Genomic DNA, 17,775 nt, shown 5'->3' on the forward strand with positions numbered 1-17,775 from the left:
TGTTCAGTGGGGAGGTAATTGCAGAAGCCAGACCTTCCACCTTCTGCACCCCAGAATGACCCTGGGTCCATACTCCCAAAGGAATAAAGAATAGGAAAGCTATCAAGGGAGGGGGTGGGATATGATGTTCTGGTGGTGTGGATTATGTGAAGTCATACCCCATTTATCCTATGATTATGTCAGCATTTCCTTTTTTAAAGTAAAAATTATAAAAAGAAAATGTAATAGCAACAAGTGCTGGAGAGTTGTGGGGGTCAATGGAACATTCCTGCACTGCTGGTGGGAATACACATTGACTCAACCTCTATGGACAGTTGTCTGGAGAACCTTCAGAAGGCTAGAAAAGGACCTACCCCCTATGGATCCTGCAATTAATCTCCTGAGGATATATCCTAAGGAAACCAACACACCCATCCAAAAAGATTTGTGTATACCTATGTTCATAGCAGCACAATTTGTAATAGCCAAAACCTGGAAGCAACCTAATTGTGGTAAATATACACAATGGAATACTACTCAGCTATTAAAAATAGTGATTTTTACCACTTCAAGTGCATCTAGGATGGAGCTTGAAGAAATCATGTTAAGTAAAATAAGTCAGAAACAGAAGTATGAATATGGGATGATCTCACTCATAGGCAGAAGTTGAAAAACAAGATCAAAAGATAAAACACTAAGTAGAACCTGGACAGGAGTTGGTGTATTGCACCAAAGAAGAGAGTATGAGGGCTTACGCATGTACAAGTGCCTTCACTGTTTATGGTTCCTGCATAACTAGGGACTATGGTACAGGGACACTTTTTAAATTTTATTATTCATGATTTACACAATTATAACATAACAGGGGTATAATTCCACACCATTCCCACCACTAGAATTTTGTGTCCCCATCCCCTTCCAGTGTAAACTATAATAGTTCTCTCATGGTCACAGATATAGGTTGACTATATATCTAAATCAATCAATCTATCTATCTATCATTTAACTATCTAGCTATCATCTGTCTGTTGGTATGCTTCTAAATTCTGCTTCTAAGACCCCTTCTGTTTCATTGGTTTAATCCCCCCTGCTTAACACTGTATTCTATTTATATAACCACTGTTAACTAAGCACCACCCTGCCTCCAGGGCATTGGTTTAAGCCTCATTGTTTTGCACGCTTTTTCCTTCTCCCTACCCCCTATCCTGCGCTGCATTCCACATGAATAAAGACTGAACTGCGTACCACTCAGCCATGAGTCCCTGGTCGTCTCTCTCTCCCACCCGCGAAGCTAGCCCGGCATCTATCATCCATCTATCTACTATATTTTTGCCCATTTTTTAAAGCTTCTTTATTGGGGGATTAATGTTTTACATTTGTAGGTAAAATGCAATAGTTTGTACATGCGTAACATTTCTCAGTTTTCCACATAACAGTTCAAACTTCACTGAGTCTTCCTCCACTATCATGTTCCAGGACATGAGCACCTCCCTCACCCCAAAATCTTTTACTTTGGTGAAGTACACAAACTCCAGTCCAAGTTCTGCTTTGTGTTTTCCCTTCTGTTCTTGTTTCTCAATTTCTGTCTATGAGTAGGATCATTCCATATTCATTTAGTTTTGTTTATACCTATTATCTACTTCACACAGAAAATGAAGAATGTGCGGTACAGACACTAAATACCTTACCTCAATTCACTCAGCTTCTAAGTTGTGAACTCAAGATTCATACTGAGTTCTAATTCTAAACCTTTATGTTGTTATTCTTTTTAATTTACTATTATTATTTAACATTGGTTCACAAAATCATATTTCAGGAGCATAGTTTCATACACACACATGTGTCATATATATGTGTAGGCACGAGTGAGTATCTGTGAATGAATATATTACCACACCTATCACCAAAGTCCATGTGATCCTCCCTTTTTTAATCAATTCCAATTCCTTTATTTTTTATTTTTATTTATAAAAAGGAAACACTGACAAAACCATAGGATAAGAGGGATACAACTCCATACAGTTCCCACCACCAGATCCCTGCATCCCATCCCCTCCCTCAATAGCCTTCCTGTTCTTTATCCCCCTTGGAGCATGGACCCAAGGTCTTCATGAGATGCGGAAGGTGGAAGGTCTGGCTTCTGTAACTGCTTCTCTGCTGAATATGGGTGTTGACTCGTTGATCCACACTCCCAGCCTGCCTCACGTAAAGGCTGGAATAGTGCAGATGAAGAGTTGGGGTGGGTCTCCATTTTGTAGATAGCTAGTAGGCATATTTTGGTTATATTCCAAAGGGTTTGTGGCTATACTAGTATTTGTTTTGTTTTGTTTTGTTTTTGCCTGTGCCTGAAATCTGATATGCAGGTGGATCCTAATTATTGTCTGGGAGATGATGTCATGGCTGGCAGAAGGACCAGAAAATTGGATCAGGGAAGAGAGTAGCTTCCTAATACGGGAAAGGACTATAAATCTTGCTGATTGTAAACCCCATAGATTTTATGTGATCTGGGGCCCATATTCAGCTTAGGAGCCCATGTGACCTCAACATCCCTGTAGATCTGAGTTCACATTCTGTGGCCATGAATAGGAACATTCCAAGCTACCCCAATATTAGGACCCATCTTCCTCAGATGTGGCATAGAGTATGTTGTCAAGCCTCCCTTCAGAGGATGGAACATTCTCTACTGTTATTGATTCATATTGAGGGCAAGGTCCTATTGGGCTCGCAAAGGGGTCTATTTTGTTGTTCCTGATAGAAATGACTGGTAACAATGGAGAGAGGGATTTATTCAAGGTCTAGGCCCATCATGTCTGTTTGGGAATCTCAGGACTCCTCAATTATGGCCCCAGATGATGGGGAGGAAATGGGAGGTTCCTGCTGTCTTATGGTTTAAGAAGACAATAGACAGTTATTGCTATAATCACACTATTTGGCAATTGCGTTAACTTTGAAATTTTGAAATATCCCTTTGTTAGGATTTGCTGTATCATACACATCACCATAATTTATGTCCTTTGACATTATTTGTATATAGCTATACCACCAGTTGCTTCTGTTCTCCCTGGTCTAAGCTTCTTTTTAAATTTTTTTAATATTTATTTATTTTCCCTTTCATTGCCCTTGTTGTTTAACATTGTTGTGGTTATTGATGTCATCGCTGTTGGCTAGGACAGAGAGAAATGGAGAGAGGAGGGGAAGACAGAGAGGAGGAGAGAAAGATAGACACCTGCAGACCTGCTTCACCGCCTGTGAAGTGACTCCCCTGCAGGTGGGGAGCCGGGGGCTTGAACCAGGATCCTTCTGCCAGTCCTTGCGCTTTGCACCACATGCGCTTAACCTGCTGCGCCACCGCCCGACTCCCTGGTCTAAGCTTTTATGAGGGTCAACATATCAAAGACTCAGCCTATGTATTAAAAAGACTCAGTCTGTGATTTAAAAAGTTTGAGGCATTCAATCAATTTTCCCCTCTCATATTAAGTAGTGATTTATATGACTACATTTTATGTGACATTTTTATAACCAAAGTATGTTTTAGTCTTGAGACAATGTGTTAATATATCTTGCCATTTTAATAATAAATAACTGTGATAGTTTTCTCTACTCATCACATCTCTCCTCTTATTTCTCTTATCAGTTCTATTATTTGTTTTTGTTTTGTTGCCACCAGAGTTACCACAGGGGCTCTATGCCTGCATTACTGTACCACTCCCAGCAGCCATTTTTTACTTTATTCTCTTCTCTTTTGTTTGTTTGCTTGTTTTGGTAGAGAGTGAAAGACACAGAGAATTAAGAGAGAAAACAGACAAGGAAAAGGGAAAATCTCCACTACCACTGCTGGTGCTTACTTTAGAAGGTGGGATTCAGGGAGCTTGAATTCATTTTTTTTTTCTGCCTCCAGAGTCTTCATTGGGGCTTAGTGCTGGCACTAAAAATCCACTGTTCCTAGAAGACATTTTCCCCCTCCATTTTATTGTATAAGGCAGAGATAAATTGAGAGATGATGGGGAGATATAGAGGGAGAGAGAAAGATAGATACCTGTAGACCTGCTTCATCACTTGTGAAGTGTCCCTCCTACAGGTGGGGAGTAAAGGCTTGAATCCAGATGTCCCAACATGGAAAAATTACTCAAACACTTACCACCTAGTAAGAGAGAGACCTAAGGGACTACATCATTTGCCTTTTAGAGTGAGATCATACCAAGTACAACTAACCACCAGAACTCTAACACTGTTTTTGTTAACAGAGTATGAGTACTACCAAACAGAAATGAGGAAGATCAAATGTTTTTATTAGTTATTTATAAAATTACAAAATAATAGATATAATTCCACACCACCCCACCACGAGAATTCTGTGTCACCATTTCTTCCATTGAAAATTGCAGTGATTCTCCCAAAATAACAGATATGGATTAACTATTATTTCTTTTCTCTATTAGTTATTTAATACTGATTTACAAAATTACAATATAACAGGGGTACAACTCCACATCATTTCCACCACCAGAGTTCTGGATCCCCAATCCCTCCATTGTAAACTACAAAAATTCTCCCAATGTTGCAGAGCCATCTTTTCTTTTAAACCTTAACTACACTTGCTGTTGTCTAAATGTCATCATGTCATGTACACTTCTTTGATATCCTAAGAAATACTGAGCTTATTTTCTGGTCATTCTTGCACAACTTCTAGACTCCAGAAATAGTGCTAGTCATCAAAAATCATGGATAAAAGCATGTGGCCCTTATTCTCAGCCTGTAAGCTGGTTATCAATCAGCTCATGACCTATTCCAGACCTTTGCCCTTGAGCATGGGAGTTTTAACAAAGGAGAATCCTGCAGTGGATAGGTCTTGTGGTATTTTAGACAAATAAATAAACCTGGTAAAAACAATAGGCAGACATGTTCTTATAAGCATGGATGCATAGATAAAAATCAATAGAACTGGGGGCTGGGTTCTAGCACAGTGGGTTAAGTACGCTTGGTGCAAAGTGCAAGGATTGGAGTAAGGCCAGTTTGACCTCCTTGCTCCCCACCTGCTGGGGATAATTTCACAAGCAATGGAGCAGGTTTTCAGGTATCTATCTTTCTCTCTCCCTATCTTCCCCTCCTTGATGCTGAGGAATTATTCTGATGCAGTCTCCGCCCCCAGGTTTTACCATGCCCCGCAAAATCTTAGCAGTGCCCCTTTCAACCAATCCTGTCCCCACACATCACCCCTGATTGTTGTCCAATAAAAGCTCTCCCATTTCCCCCCCTCTTTCTGGGCTCTCTCCCTCTCTCTCTTGCTCTTGCCCGGTGGTGAGGTAGTGGGTATGGCCATTTTCAACTGACTCCACATGGCCTGAGCCACCCCCTCCAGATCCAATAATAAAGATTTGTGTACCCCACTTGCTCCGGACCTCCCCTCTCTCTTCTCTGTGGCGCAGCCCGACACCTGGCGCCCAACATGTCCCGCACTCACGCCCCGCTGGGTGGCCCAGCCTGAGGTCCCCAAAAGTCACCCGGACACAGGTAAGTGGCATCCGCCTGTCTCTGTGGCCCCGCACTTCCCCCCACCATGGGATGTTTTCCGTTTTATGAAGGTGTCCCAGACATTATATCCTTCTCTCCTGGGACAGTTTCTCGATCACAGAGACACTTTAATTTTCGCTACACCATGGGTTCTCTTGGCTATATTTGCAACTTTCAGGATATGTACAAGTGCCAAAAGGTTAAGTGACCTTGAGGCTGAGATACAAGAGTTAAAACATGTGCTCAAAGCTTAAACGCCCTAAGTGATCTGCAGTCAGCCCCAAAACTTCTTCCCCCACAGACACGTGTTCGGTCGCTTCTTTGACTCCTCCTCCTGCTACCCCCGCAAACACAGTTCAGTTTTTCTTGCAGCGGCTTCCGCTTCTTTGAATCCTCCTCCCGCTGCCCCTGCAGACACGGGTCCGGTTTCTCTTGCAGCGGCCTCCGCTTCTTTGACTCCTCCTTCTGCTGATACCTCATCATTAAGAGACCTTGTGGCTGAGATACGAGAGTTAAAGGATATCTTTTCAGCATTTAGAGACCTTAAACCATTTGCAGTCTGCCCCGAGAGCTCCGTCCCCGTAGATACGTGTTCACTTTCCCCTGCGGCCACTACGGCAGCTTCCACTTCTGTGACTCTCTCCCCCGCATCATCAAACCAAGTCCACACCTTCCCGGTAAATGTGGCCCCCAATAGACAAAACACTCAGGTGTGGCATCCATACTCCTCTAAAGTGCTCAGAGAACTCAGACAAGCTGTGAAGGAGGATGAGATTCATGCTCCATGGACCAAGTACATTTTAAGGAGTTTTTTCCAGCACCTTAACACCCCCCAGGACTGGAAAGACCTGGCTTGTGCTGCACTCCCAGACCCCCTCTACCTGCAATGGAAGGCATGCTTCCATGATGAATGCTCTAGACAATTGCAGGAAAATAGTAACAAACAGATAGAATAGAATTTTGATGCTTTGTTTGGAGCAGGAGAGTTTGAATCTGGAACTCAGCAGGCAGAAGCCAAGTTTCCAACTGGTTATTTTGAACAGGTACGCATCTGTGCAACACAAGCATGGGAAAGGGTAACCCCAACCACAGTAGAGTCATCAGTCCCCATTAACTCTCTTCGCCAAGGCACTGATGAATCCTTAGTGAACTTCATCTCAAGGGTGAGGGTAACCTTAGAGAGAAAGATTTATAATCCTGAAGTCCGCTCTCTCCTCCTGTGTTCTATTGTCTGGGATGGCATGATACCACAATTCCGTCAGGCATGCCTTAGTCTTAAACACCTACACCCAGATAATTGGATTTTAGCAACACAGGAACTTACATCAGGCTCATATGAGGCACCCATTACGACACAGGTTTATGCAGTTACCCCACATAATCAAAATGGGGCCTGCTTTCAGTGTGGCTGCCAAGGGCATTGGCATAACCAATGTCCAGATAAACTCTAGTCAGGGCAACCACACCTCCAGTCAGGGCAACCACACCTCCAGTCAGGGAAACCACGCCTCCAGTCAGGACAACCATGCCTCCAGTCAGGGCAAGCCCGCCTCCAGTCAGGGAGCCAGAGGCCATGAACACTTTGTCCTAGATGTCAGAAAGGTTTTCATTGGAAGAGAGATTGTTAGTCCAAATTTCATAAAGATGGCACACCCCTTTATGGTACAAATTCAGGGCCTGAGATTTTGTGGACCACTCCTGTTTTAGAACGCAGTCACCTTACTATGACAGTAAGGATTGGCAATATTCCTTTTAAATTTTTGATTGACACGGGGGCATAAATGACGATTTTAAGGCAAGCAGAGGTTCCCCAAAATTGGGAGCTCCTCCCGGGACCCCGTATACATGGGGTTGGAGGGGTGACCCAATATTTTCTCATGTGGGAAGACCTGGAAGGTTCTACTGGACACTTCCACCCATTGATAGTTGATATTAGCACCAACCTATTGGGCAGGGATCTTCTAGAATGTTTCCATGTTAGGATATGCACAGATGCCTCTGCAGAGTGTAACACCCGTTCCTGCAAGACCAGATCTAATCAGCACCCCCAATACTAACTGCCACTGTTCGTAACCAAACTCCCCGCTTAGACTGTATTTCCAAAGAGCCTGTCTAGATGGAACAGTGGCTTTTACCTAGGGATAAACTAGAAATTTTAAAGGAGCTCATCCAAGAGCAGTTATCCTTGGGACACATTCGTCATTCTTGAAGCCCATGGAATACTCCTGTCTTTGTGATTAAAAAGTGCTTGGGAAAATGGTGCCTCCTCCAAGATCTCCATGTGGTAAATAAAACCATGCAGGTCTGGGGCTCCCCCCAAAGGGGTTTGCCTCTTGCTTCTGCAATTCCCACAGGAATTCCAATCATAGCTATTGATATACAAGATTGTTTTTCTCTATTCCCTTGCATCCACAAGATTGTAAACGTTTTGCCTTCTCTGTTCCATCTATTAATAACGCCAGCCCTGCTGATAGATTTTAATGGGTGGTGCTGCCCCAGGGCATGGCCAATAGTCTTACAATTTGTCACGAGGCTGTTAAATCTGCCCTTTTCCCATATATTCATAAGGGCCGCAATGTTTTTCATTACACAGATGACATATTAATACGGGGAAAATCAGATACAGATCTCTGTGCCCTACATGATTTTCTCATTCCTGACTTAAAGAAAAGTGGCCTTAATGTAGCGCCTGAGAAGATACAGCTAATTCCTCCAATATCTTTCTTAGGTTCAGAGATTTCTCTAACGCAAATTCGTCCCTGTAAACTATCTTGTGGAAATTAATCCACAACAGATCTGGCATCAATATGGCACTGTAAATGTTAAAACCATGGTCACTAACATACATTAACTCTCTAAGTAACCTGAGTCTGTTTATACTCCAAATTAAAAATGGTTAAAAATCAATATATATTTTAACTATAATTGGTCTAAAGATCCTGCTGTAGAGACTGCTACAGGAGGTTACATTAGATGACCTTTAAACAAAATCATAAAGATATTTAAACCAATTATAATCATCGAGGTATCAACTATAGCAAACCTCTAACTTGTTATAAGTTTATTTTCTTTTCACAAGTGAGTGATTACAGCTATTAAGCCTTCATATGAAGAATCATCTGTTCATATGGTAAGGTATTAAACTATAAAAGTTCTTCCATATACAACTTATGTGAATTAACAACATTCACATATTCTTCTACACTTAACTGATGTATCTCGTCCCCCAATACTCAGCAGGCTAAGGCACCAAACATATATATATATATATATATATATATATATATATATATATATATATATATTCAAATCAGATGCCCTGCTAACCACGAGAAGCAGATTATTTGTGTTTCTTTCACAGGAATCCCGGGAAAAACCATCTGAACCCCTGCACACCCTGACGTCACCCACTAGACGGCACGACTACAGTGGCACACCCCCGAAACCCTAGATGTCACTTAACACAATCTGAATAACCTGATACACAGACTCCATGGAAAGAACTTTCTTAATGCCTGCTTGCCTTTCCTGCTTCTGATTTGCCTGTCATGTTTTGGTGGTTCCAGCTAGCTCTCTACAGAAAAGCAGAATTCCAGCGGCTGACCTTCCTCATGCAGCGTTTCATCCCCTGCCATTTCTTCCCCTAGCCATCTACTTTGGACTGAGTCTTCTATTGGACTTGCTGGAATACCCTATAGACACTTTACACAATTTTAAAGCAGCTTATTTCCCTTCACGCTGCTGGTTTTTCATAGACTCATCCTGAGTAGTTCATAGACTTTACAGACTGTTGCCTTGAGGACTATACAATGCCAAATAGCCCCTCTGCTTGGTGGGTCATGCCCTCCCGCCTCCCCCTCATTATGTACCCTTGCCCCCCCCCAAACAGGGGATGTTCCTTTACACACCAATCCTTCCCTTGACACCACACTGGCTTTTACTACTCCCCTACTTGTCCCTTCCTGTTTTGTTATAGCATTTAGGTTTATGCCCAAAAGGTTTCTGCTCACCCCTACACTACTATTCCTCTGTCATAGATAGTCTTTTACAGACTTTGAACCATCTTATGTGATGACTAGATAGAAAGATAGAAAAAGATGTAGAGATATTGTGAGGAGATGGTTGAGCAGGCTGCACTTAACCTATGAGATGAGTCCCTCCAGCTAAGTCTCTCTCTCTCTAAAGAGGGGTTTAGCACAGGGGAGACACATAAATCTCACAAGGTTGACAGCCATTTAAGCCTTCCCTCCTCCACAGAAAGTCCTACATCTTCCCACCTGAGCATGGCATTCCTTAAAAACATTTAAGCCTGCTCCAGTCCATATTTCATATGGAATATTTCCTTACTGTGTCCATTTAGATATAAAGGAAAAGGAGATGATGCTGACGAATTATTCTGATGCAGTCTCCACCCCCAGGTTTTACCACACCCCGCGAAATCCTAGCAGTGCCCTTTTCAACCAATCCTGTCTCCACATGTTACCCCTGGTTGTTGCCCAATAAAAACTCTCCCACTCCCCCCCCAGTTCTCTCTCTCTCTCTCTCTCTCTCTTGCTCTTGCCCGGTGGTGAGGTTGTGGGGACGGCCATTTTTGGCTGACTCCACATGGCCTGAGCCACCCCCTCCTGATCCAATAATAAAGATTTGTGTACCCTACTTGCTCCAGACCTCCTCTCTTCTCCGTGGCGCAGCCCGACACCTCCTCTCTTGATTTCTCTCTGTTCTATCCAACAATCACAGCAACAACAACAATAATAACAATGATAAACAACAAGGGCAACAAAAGGTGGAAAGTAGCCTACAGGAGCAGTGGATTCATAGTGCAGGCACTGAGCCCCAGCAATAACCCTGGAGGCAAAAAAAAAAAAAAATCAGTAGGATCATTACTAACAAATATCAGGAATTTTGGGATCAGGAAACACAGTTGTTTGTTATCTAGGTTCCAAATATTAGTGAAACCACCTGGCAGTTGTATTTCATCTTTTAAGTTATTTTTGATAAGCATAATCACCTCTAGTCCCATCCAGTCTGACTACTATGAATAATGCAGGTATGAACATAGAGGTGCAGGGGTGCATATGCCCCTTTGAAAGTGTTTGCATGTCTCTTGGATAAATGCCTAAGAATAGTGTTACTGGACCACAAGCAAATTCAATTTGTATTTGAAAACAACAGAAATTTAGGTTTGGAAGTCAGAAGCCGAAGATCTGGAGTAGTACCAGGGAAGAATGAAGCTGTCAAACTTGAAGAAAATATATAAATACCTGACCCAGAGTCCCATATATTCCTGTTTAGCACAGGGGCCTGTATAATCTCCGAGTTCCTGTCAGTGTTTCAAATTTGTCAACTGACTGAATTCTGTCACTGAGATTAAATTGTTAAAGCATTTCTAAAACTAACTTTTCTTTTAAATACTAAGTTATGTACAACCATAGACAATATAGATCAAAATCATCTGGTCCTGTCAGCATCTAAGGTATAGTTATGAGTAGATAGCATCAAATAACATAAAGCATGGTGAGGTTAAGTATAGCACAATAAATCCTAACTATGAAATTTCCCCAAAAAATCAGGCTTCCAAGTACATTGTTTATAATAAAAATTATCTCAAACCTAAAGGCTGGAGTAGTGCAGATGAAGAGTTGGGGGAGGGGGGTTCTCCATTTTGTAGGTAGCTAGTAGGTATATTTTATATTCCAAAGGGCCTGTGGCTATACTAGTTTTTTTTTTTTTTCCCGAGCCTGAAATCTGGTATGCAGGTGGATTCAAGTATTGTTTGGGGAGATGATGTCATGGCTGGAAAAAGGACCAGAAATCTGGATCAGGGAAGAGAATAGCTCCCAAATATGGATAAGGTGTATAAATATTGTTGACTGTAATCTATTTGATGTGATCTGGGGCCCATATCCAGCTTAGGAACCTATGTGACCTCTGCATCCCTGTAGATCTGAGTTCACATTCTGTGGTCATGAGTAGGAATGTTCCAAGCTGCTCCAATATCAGGACTCATCTTCCTCAGGCGTGGCATAGAGTATGTTGTCCAGCCTCCCTTCAGAGGATGGAACATCCTCTACCATTGATGATCCAAGTTGAGGGCAAGGCCCTATGGGGGCCCACAGAGAGGTCTATTTTGTTGTTCCTGATAGAGATGACCGATAACAATGGAGAAAGGGACTTATTCGAGGTCTAGGCCCATCATGTCTGTTTGGGAATCTCAGGACTCCCCGACTAGGCCCCAGTTGATGGCCTGACAGTGACTAACTTGTTTGGCTTTATATGTTAACTCTCTTTTCAGCCACCAGGTTCCAGATGCTAATATGATGCCAACCAGACTTCCCTGGACAGACGACCCCACCAGTGTGTCCTGGAGCTTGTCACTTGTGGCAGCGGCAGGACACAAAAAAAGGAGGTTTGGAGCAGAAAGGGAATACAATCCTTTATTTGCACTGGCACCTCAGAGTTGGGTGAGAGAGCAACAGTTTGGGTCAAGTGGAGGTAGCAAAAATGGCCGCCTCCTGCAGCAACCTTCCCTGCTTCTAATCACCAGTGAAGGGCCGGCAAGAGAGAAAGGGGCGGAAGAAGGAGGAATTTTATGGGAATAGCTCTTGCGAGAATGGGAAGGGGGAGGAGTAACCATAGCACACCAGGGTAGGATAATAACTCTCGTGAGAATGGGAAGGGGGAGGAATAACCAAAGCACTCCAATTATTGTGGGGGATTGACAGTGCCCTGAGGGCACAACATGGCAGATGTGACTGCATCTGTACAATTTCCCAGCATCTCCCCCTTTCCTTATTATCTAATGGCCACAGTATAGGAAACTTAGAGTGGAGCAGGCTTAAATGTTTTTAAGGAATGCTGTGCTCAGGTGGGAAGATGTAGAACGTTTTTGTGGGGATGGGAAGGCTTAAATGGCCGCCAACCTTGTGAGATTCATGTGTCCCCCCATGCTCAACCCCTCTTTAGAGAGAGAGACTTACCTGGAGGGACTCATCTCATAGGTTAAGCTCTGCCAGGATCAACCATCTACTCACAGTATTTCTACATATTACTCTATCTATCTAGTCATTGCATTATGATGGTTCAATGTCTGTGAAAGACTCTATCTGTGACAGAGGAATAGTAGTGTAGGGGTGAGAAGAAACCTTTTGGGCATAAACCTGAATGCAAAACAGGAAGGGACAAGTAGGGGAGCAGTAAGAGCCAGTGATGCCAAGGGGAGGCTTGGTGTGCAAAGGGGCATTTTCTGTCTTTGGGGTTGTCACCTGCCTCTGGGGGCGTTTCATGTCTCAAAGGGCATTTCCTGCCTCTGGGGCCAGTATCTAGTAAAGGGGGTTTTCCTGCCTCTGTGGATAGGGCTTGCAGGCGGCAGGGCATGCCTGCCAAGCAACGGAGCTGTTCCACGCTGTACAGTCCCCAAGGCAACTGGCTGCGAGGTCCATGAACTACTGCAGGTCAGTCTTTGAAAAACCAGCAGCGTGAAGGGAAGGAAGCTGCTTTAAAATTGTGTAAAGTGTCCAAAGGGTAAACCAGCAAGTCCGATAGAAGTCTCAGTCCAAAGTAGATGGCTAGGGGAAGAAATGGCAGGGGATGTAACACTGCACGTCTAACTCCATGAGGAAGGTCAGCCACTGGAATTCCGCTTTTCTGTAGAGTGAGCTGGAACCGCCAAAACGTGACAGACAAAGCAGAAGCAGGAAGGGCAGACAGGCATTAAGAAAGTTCTGTCCTTGGAGTCTGTGAAACAGATTCTTCAGATCGCGTCAGGTGACATCTAGGGTTTTGGGGGGTGTGCCATTGTAGTTGTGCTGTCTAGTGGGTGATGTCAGAGTGTGCAGGGGTCCAGTTGGTTTTTCCCAGGATTCCTGTGAAAGAAAAACAAACAATCTGCTTCCCCTGGTTAGCAGGGCGGGCATCTGATTTGAATTTTTTTATAGAAATAGAAGTTTGGTGCCTTAGCCATCTGAATATGGGGGGTATATCTTCCCTTGTTTATTTTTTTATTTATTTATTTATTTATTTTTACTTAATTGAGTCTAGGCGTTTGGCAGGCCTATAGTGGCAAGACGAGATACACCAGTTAAGTGTAGAAGAATATGTGAATGTTGTTAATTCACATAATTTGTGTATGGAGGAACTTTTTATAGTTTAATACCTTACCATATTAACAGATGGTTCTTCATGTGAAGGCTTGATAGCTGTAATCACTTACTTGTGAAAAAAAATAAAACCTGTAACAAGTTAGAAATTTACTACAATTGATAATTGGTTTAAGTATCTTTATAAACTTGGAAGGTCTTTCTCATTTCATTTTAAGGCTGCTTAACCAATTTAAGCTCAATAAAATGTGGTAAGGCAACGAACCACTGTTAGAGCTTCAGGCATGAGAATCATTAGCATAACCATTGTGTAATCTATCGTATGCCTGAGCTGGTTCTACCTCTAAATGAGAAGGTATGTGAGAGCTTTAAATATCAGTAACGTCTTTTTTAACCTTTTATTACACCCATTTAAGATGGAGACACACCCTAAGTGTGCGCAGGTTTTTTAGACCAACTTAGTTAAAATATATTTATTTTTAACTAATTTTTACCTCAGACTTTAAATGTAAGTTAATTTTACCTTTATGAAAATTACAATGAAAACTTTTTCATTTAACTTTGCCTGGTAAGAATGTAGCCTTAAAGTTACATTTCTAACCTTAAAGTTGATGTTTACCTTAAAGTTAATGTTTACCAAACTTTAAATACACACATAAACATGGTCTTACATACGCAAGGAGAAAAACTTTTGTTGCAAAGACATGTCATTTTAAACACAAATTTAGATATGTACTGTCTTAGTTGAACCATTTTTACTCACACAGTTTAAGACTACTGAAATCCAGAGAGGTTAGACAGAAGCAGGTTCAAGATATTTAGAGAGAGTGAGGGGGGAGAAAGAAATGGTAGGGAAGTTTTGTTTTGGGGCTCTGTGAACTAATTTTTCAGATTCTGCCATTTTGTATCATGAGTCCCGGAGGGCGTCCTGCCTCCGGCAAAAGTGGCAGAGGGAGGGGCCGCAGAAGCTGTGGTGGCAGCCAAAGACATGTCTGCCAAAATAGGAGTCTCTGGGTGACAGCCTCATGGTCAGCTAGACTAGGGCTGCTTCTCAGGCCAGAGTCAGTGCTCCTTAAAGGAGACACGGGAGGGGACCCCGTAATCTCCCAAGCACTGCAATCACAGTCAGAGAATCCACAGTGCAGCCCCCAATAAAACGTCTCCGAGATAGAAAGTCTGTCCCATGTCAGCAGAGGGTCAAGTGGCTGTGTACTTACCTGCATCTGGGTGGGTCGAGCCCCACGTTCGGGCACCAGGTGTCACTTGTGGCGGTGGAAGGACGCAGAAAAAGGAGATTTGGAGCAGAAAGGGAACACAATCCTTTATTTGCGCTGGCATCTCAGAGTTGGGTGAGAGAGCAACAGTTTGGGTCACATGGAGGTGGCAAAAATGGCCGCCTCATGCAGCAACCTTCCCTGCGTGTAATCACCGAAGGGCCGGCAAGAGAGAAAGGGGAGGAAGAAGGGCTTTTATGGGAATAGCTCTCCTGAGAATGGGAAGGGGGAGGAGTAACAATAGCACTCCAGGGTAGGATAATAACTCTCCTGAGAATGGGAAGGGGGAGGAGTAACCAAAGCACTCCAACTATCACGGTAATTGACAGAGCCCTGAGGGCACAACATGGCAGATGTGACTGCATCTGCACAATTTCCCAGCAGGAGCTCCAATTCCCCAGAACCCCACCCCACTAGGGAAAGAGAGAGGCAGGCTGGGAGTATGGATTAACCTGTCAATGCCCATGTTCAGCTGGGAAGCAATTACAGAAGCCAGACCTTCCACCTTCTGCATCCCACAATGACCTTGGATCCATACTCCCAGAGGGTTAAAGAATAGGAAAGCTATCAGGGGACAGGATGGGATACAGAGTTCCAGTGGTGGGAATTGTGTGGAGTTGTACCCTCTTATCCTATGTTTTTTTAATGTTTCTTTTTTATAAATAACTTAAATAAATAAAAAAATCTCATACTTTCTTTAACTGTAAGACTGCAAGGGACCTTACTTATTCTCTTTAAAATCCATATTTATCCTAGTCCTGGAACCTCTGGGGCTTTGCTTATCATTTCTTGATGCATTTCCTCTTGATCCTCTACCATGTGATATTTTCTCTGTTGACCTCAACAAATTCAATGTAGCCAGTGCTACCACATCACATTATGCTGCTGCTGAAACTTTAACTTAAATGGGGCTTAGCTTTAGGGCTTTGGCACATCAAAGGATTCATAGTGGGGAACTGGGTATGGGTTTAAAGAATACAAGGTTTATTAGGGTAGTACAAAAGCATGGAACATATATTTAGATACACAAAATAAGCAATTATCATCATGGATTAAGAGTATGCTAGGTCCATAAAGTCTGAGTATAGTTATCAAAAGTTTAGTCCCATAAGATAAACAATTATAAGCTGAGGTATAGGTTGCTCATGATAGTAGAGGGGTCTTAAAAGTTTACTGGCTAGCAGAGTCACACATGTTCAGTTCCCAGAAGTAGCCATGGCAGATACCTGGAGCACCTCCTCCAAGATGAAGCAGCAGTCAAAGAGTGCAACCTGCTCCAAGTCCATGCTTTTATACATGCCCTTCTCTGTAGCACCTCCTCAGACTGGCATTATTTCTATGCTAATAGTCCCAAACTCCTGTTGGGGTCACAACATGCTGCCACTGCCTTTTCAGTTTGGACTGTATCCAGAGATGCCAAGCTTGAGATGTCAACCTTTGAACTCCAATAATCTGGTGAGACCTTTCAAATATTTCATTTTAATACTTCTTTTGAGAATCATTGCTTTTAAAATCTGAGACATTGAATAATTTTTTTTTTGACAAGTCATGACTCCTGCCCTAGATGTATTTATTCCCAGCTACTTGCTGTGGGCTCTGTCATCTAACATCACAATCATACGTGAGGCTGGTTCTACCCACAGATATCCTTTGAGTTGTGTCCTCAGAGCCCTGACACTACTCAGTGCTTAGTACCTCCAAAGATAGGATTCTGAGATCACTCTGGCAGAAAGCAGCAAGCTCAGACAATGGTTCTCATTTAGACATTTGGAGACTGAATGACAAATAGTTCAGCACCTAACATTTCCATATACTATGATTTGTTGTGACCCCCAACAGGAGTTTGGGACTATTAGTATATGAATGGGATGCATTGGATCGACCTTCCCGTGGTGCATCTAGTGAGTACCCATTCATTGGGGAAACTGACGATCCTTCCTAGCCGACTGAATCCACATGGATCCCAGTCACTTTCAAAGCCAACAACTTTTGGCAAACGCTAGAAGAAGAAGAAGTATATGAATGATGTCAGCCTGAGGAGGTGCTACAGAGAAGGGAATGTATATAAGCATGGGACTTCGAGCAGGACGAGCTTTTTGGCTGCTGCTTCTTGTCCTGGTCAGAAGCATCTTGGCGGAGGTACTCCAGGTATCTGCCATGGCTACTTCTCCTGGGAACTGAACATGTGTGACTCTGATAGCCGGTAATCTTTTAGACCCCTCTACAGCCATGAACCGTTACCAGAGCTGATAATTGTTTATCTTATGGGATTAAACTTTTGAAAACTATACTCAGACTTTATGGACCTAGCATACTCTTAAACCTTTATGATAATTGCTTATTTTGCCCTTTATCTGTTTCACCCTAATAAACCTTATATTGTTTAAACCCATTCCCAAGCTACCTCCTTATTGCAGTAGGCAGCATGTCAGTCTCATAAACCCATTCCCAACTCCCCACTGTGAATCCTTTTATGTGCCATAGCAGGCCCAAAAACTTCTTTTTTAAGTTAAATAACAGTGATTCTGAAAGATTTAATTAGCAATACCAACATTAAAAATGATTAAGTCACTGTGGAACCCAGTAGATCAACCTGTCACTTTTCTTAATAACTGGGTTGTGATTTCACAAATTTCACTGTGGAATCTGATACTGATATGGAGTTTTAGCTGACATAATTTTTATTAATAAAATGTGTTTAATTATCAGTACATGCAGCTTTTATACTAGAAAATATAAAAAAAACATGCTGGTCTGTGGGCAGGGTGTGAATTATGCAAAATAAAACTAGAAGTAGTGAATTTGTGAATTTACTGTCTTACTAGTGACAGTGGGGTGCAGATGACCCTTGACTCCTTCTGGCCTTCTGCTATCACGCTACTTTCTGAAAATAGGTCACACGGCTGTTTTCC

The sequence above is a fragment of the Erinaceus europaeus genome, chromosome 14 (assembly GCF_950295315.1).
Source record: "Erinaceus europaeus chromosome 14, mEriEur2.1, whole genome shotgun sequence".
NCBI lineage: Eukaryota > Metazoa > Chordata > Mammalia > Eulipotyphla > Erinaceidae > Erinaceus > Erinaceus europaeus.